Source organism: Desmodus rotundus, chromosome 5 (genome assembly GCF_022682495.2).
Source record: "Desmodus rotundus isolate HL8 chromosome 5, HLdesRot8A.1, whole genome shotgun sequence".
In the NCBI taxonomy this organism is placed as follows: Eukaryota; Metazoa; Chordata; class Mammalia; order Chiroptera; family Phyllostomidae; genus Desmodus; species Desmodus rotundus.
The window spans coordinates 129,139,946-129,144,867 of record NC_071391.1 but is presented as its reverse complement, the minus strand read 5'-3'; the positions used below and the strand labels follow the sequence as shown (position 1 = coordinate 129,144,867).

The 4,922-nt window shown below is 33.6% G+C and overlaps 1 pseudogene; it reads left to right on the top strand.

Moving 5' to 3' along the window:
- The first annotated feature begins 658 nt into the window (after positions 1 to 658).
- On the top strand, positions 659 to 769 carry LOC128781149 (U4 spliceosomal RNA; annotated as a pseudogene).
- The last annotated feature ends 4,153 nt before the right edge of the window (positions 770 to 4,922 follow it).

Genomic DNA, 4,922 nt, shown 5'->3' with positions numbered 1-4,922 from the left:
GGGATGGAAAAAACAACAACAACAATATTTCATCCAAATGGAAAGGGAAAAAAAATCTCAGGTAGCAATACTTACATCTGACAAAATAGATTTTATAACCAAGGCTACAGTAAGAGACAAACAATACTACATAATGATAAAAGAAACAATCTAACAAGAGGATATAACCCTGGTAAACATTTTACACACCCAACATAGGAGCACCTAAATATGTAAAGCAAATCTTGATGGACATAAAAAGAGAGATCAACAGAAATGTAGTCACAGAGATTTTAACACCCCATTGACTTCAATGGATAGATCTTTTAGACAGAAAATCAACAAGGAGACAGTGGCCTTAACACACTAGATCAAATGGATTCCATTGATATCTTCAGAGTATAACAATGACATTTGAAATAATTTGGGATATAGACTTTGAGCAATGTAATATATGCAACAGAGAATTATAAGGTAGCAAGAAAGTGTGGAGAATAATATTGAGTAAAGAATATAGAGGAATAAAATGACCTTAGTAAAAGTGAAAATATTTCATAAATGAAAAAGTAGATAAAATCTTCAATTAATCATTCACTAAATGTCAAGTAAACCTCTAGTATATGCTAAGTACTGTGCATTAGAAGAATAAATATTTATTTTTTATTAAGTATATGTTATCATCTTTGCGCAGTGGCAGTATCGTAGCCAATGAGGTTTATCTGAGGCGCGATTATTGCTAATTGAAAGTATATGTTATCATTATTATTTTTAGAAACTACTATTTGCTTAGAAATACTCTAGATACAGGCATTGATGATACATTGATAAGCCCACCCAAGCATAACCCTTGTATTTACAAAGTTTACAATTTGGTTGAGGAGATAGACATTAATAAAACACAAATAGATGTGAAAATGACAACAGTGTTAAGAGAAAGGAAGTACACAATGCCCAGTGTGCATATAATAGAAGGATCTGGATTAGTCTGAGTGCTGTCAGGACCAGAAAAGCCTTCCATATGAAAATGTCAGTACAGCGGAGATGTTAATTTTGGCCAAGTTGAATGATCCAGGTGGAAGGAATAGCATGTATGAAGTTCCTCTGGCTGGGGAGAGCAGAACACATTTGAGAAACTACACAAAGTCTTCAGTGGATGGTCTGGATTAACAATAAGGTACAAGGGGACAAAGTAGAGACGTAAAACTCAAGCTAAGGAATTTTCCTGTATCCAGTGTTGTGCTTGAGTCAGCCTACACTGGCTCTCCACAGTCAGTTTTGCACGTCCTTTTCCAACTCTATACTCAGTGATGCCACTGTAGGTGTAAACCATGGAAATTTTGCAAATGCTCTAAGTTAGGGTTTTTTAACCTCCCCCCCACAACCCCTGCCAACTGATTGTAAAACATTTAACAGCATAACACTTGCTCCATCTTTCTCACAATGAAGAATTTAAAATCTTTTAAAGTGAAGGTGGAGCTAAGGATGTGGGACATGATCAAATTTACATTTTGAAGAAAAGCGCTCTGGTTGCAGGATAGAGACTGGGTTGAAATGGAGAAGTGGATTCTGAGAAAAAACAATGTAAAGCAATTAGCATTCCAGCACAGAGAAATAATGGAAGTTGGACAGGGTGATGGTGTTAAAATTAGAAGAGATTTTCAACTTCTTGTTTTTAGATGAAATCAATGACAGTTCCAAGTGGTGATGGGTAGAAGTGATGATTTTATGATTTGAAGAGATGAACTAGAGTCACTTAAAATGAATAGGCTAAGCATGTACAGGGTGTTAGATGAGTCTTCAATATAAGAGCTGATGCTAAATACCAAACTGTCAGATGTTTGCATGGAGCTAATGTATGTTAAATAGGCTCTGAAGTTTGCAATAGTAATGGAAGAGAATTCTGGAGGATTATAGATACAATATAGATAGAGAGTCAGCTAAGTAAATGTCATATACTTCAAAATGGAAGAAGTGGTTAAATTATGCTAAATAAGTAGAAACAGAAAACAAAAGAAAACGCTGGTTTCTCTTCAACCATAAATTAGGGAGAATGGCTCTGAAGCCGTTGAGAAAGAAGAGGTACCCTTAAGAAAAAGAAAAGGGAAAAATGTTCAATTCAGACAAATGTGAATTGCAAGAAAAAAAAATATTATCAAGGGTGTCTCCATGGCAGCTAAGTCCTAGCCAAATTCTCCATTTTACTTTGAAGCAAAGCCTTTTAGAATCTGTCCAGGGCTTTGGCACATTGAGGGCTGGGAAAAGGGACAGTCATTATTGAAAATTGGCTGGGAGGATATGCAGGTGGAGAGATGAGAGACAAATGGGCAGCTGAAAAATACTAATGAAGTATTTGTAATGAGGTAGTAGCAAAGGCTTAATAATACTGTCTTACATTTCTCCAGATGATGACTCCAAGAAGGAAAAGTGATTACTTTTCTTTCCTTTACCATAATAGGCATTTCTTGCTGGAAGTTCTTTCTATAAACATATTTAACCTCCAGTACTCTGTTAGTGGGAATTTTGATAGAAATTTACCTTTGTATGTCACTTGGCAGAGTAAGAGGTGACACTTGTCATCAGCTAGTGGAGCATGCAATGTCCTTGGGTAGCATTTATTCTGTTAGAACCACAAGTTACATATGTGGCATTTCCCTGAAACCTTGGGTACAAATCCCTCAGATTCTGATCAATTAAAATGTTTATTTTAGTCTTATTATTTGGTACTAATGTTTAGTAAAGAAATGTTACATGCATTTTAAGATCAAATCACAGTACAAATTTACTCTTAATTTTAAAAGTTATATTTCTTAAGTATGGCTACCAAAAATCACAAAATATTTAGTTAATATATTTTATAATGTTATATTTTCCTCACAAAATTGACCAGAAATGCAATTATTAATGAATAGACTATAGACCTTCTTCCTTTCTAAATATCATGTACATGTATATATGTGTGTGAATATATATGTGTATATATGTAAAAGGAGGCCCTAGGTTTCTACATTAGATTTTGCCATAATCACCTTAACAAAAGAGAACATCTGTAATATACATTTGAAGTATTGGCTATTTCAAAACACCAAGAAGAGGATTTATTAACATAAGGCTTGTAAAATAATCTTGGTAAATTGCAATAATTACTGGAAAATCAAAGGTCTTTTAGTACTTTTTTGTGTTTTGATTTTAATAATTTAATTCTCCTTTTTTCTCCATTAATTACATTGCTCAATTAATAAAAGGACACTGTGTAAGTTTGCTAAACTTGATTAATCTAAACATTTCTACCGTTAGGTGGGTGTTGTGGTGGGTGAAGGTTGGACAAGACTTTAAATCCCTTTGTAGACTTAGCCAACACAACACAACATGTGCAATCATGACATAAAATTTCCAAGGCTTTTCTTTTTTGTGGAAGAAGTATTTTTAGGTACCAACAAACAGTTGATTATGAATAGCTGGTCCTCTTGAATATTGATTTATCATGTTTAATATACTGAACATTATTTTAAATAGATTTTTCTAAACATATTTTTTACAAAAGCATCATGCTAAACACAGATTATATCTACACCCAGGGGAGACTTTTCAGGACTATGTCCCTGAGGTGTTGAAATGTTATTTTACTCTAAAATTAGTAGTGATTTCTCTTGGCAGTGTGGTCACGTGGTATTTATTTTTAATCTTTTTTTACTTAATAGTTTTTTTATTTTACTGTAATTAGTGTTTTCTACTTGTTTGGTAAACGTTTTATACTGTAAAACTATACAGTATATAGTATATTGATACTATAACAATATCAATAAATCAATTAATATGCCTCCTTAATTTGTTCATGTTGTTTTAAAGAACTACACATAATAAGCCTACAACTTGCTTCCCACAACCTTAATATAAACATGTAAATGAACAATTACATTGCTTCTATGTTTCATATAGTTTCCAGCCTAAATATCCAGAAACTTTTTAATCTTAACATGTACTAGGGTTTTTCAGCCATTCTTCATCAATGTATTTAAATGTATTAAATGTATTAAAATGTAAAGTCTTGAGCCCCTACCATACATCAAGAATTAGGATATCCAGGAGAAGGCCTGGCCATCCTTAAAAACAAAAACAAAAAAACCCAAAACTATTTTTGTTAATCTTTATAATCAAACTAATTTGAAAAAATACAGCTTTCCAAGATGTTCCAGACTCCAAACCAGTGTCATTCTTACTTGCTACCTCCTGCAGTCACATTCTCTTCACATCTCTGTACAGTTTGTTCTTCTATGTCTTAGCTTCTTAAGAATTCAGAAACTCATACTGCTGCTTTCTTAGGAGACAGGGAAAAACAAGTTCCATCAAGTTAGCTGGTATCCTAACCCTGCAGCAGCAGGGGTGGTAGGATTGGAGAAACGGGGGCCAGGTGTAAGATAGGGATTCTTAGCAGGCCTCCAACATTTTCATTGTCTGGGATGTCTTACCTACTGATCTTCCTTTTCTTTTCTTTTTTTTCTCTTGAGAATATATTCTGATATATAAGCCTTCCTTCTATAAATCCGTTTTGACCTCTGATATTTTATCACAATGTGATAATCTGATTCTGGTTTCTGATTTCCTTTCTTTTCTTATTTCAGTTTGGAACACTAGACCCTCAAAATCGTCCTTTTAAAATGAATATCCCCAAAAGTTTCTGCTGAAAGGTTTAAGTTACCTGCCCTAGACAGAGAGACAGTAACAACAGTGAATTCACTACGGCAGGAAACCATCCTAGTTGATCTAGATATTCTTGTTGATCGAATCTTTAAGTTATTGCACAGAGACATGGCATTAGTCTATAATTAAATACATTTAAATCAATTGTCACCCGTGAGGTAGACACAGCTCATTTTAAATTGTGTTAATTTATGGAAAATGAGACATAGAATAATTTCTATTAATCAACTACCTAACCTACATCC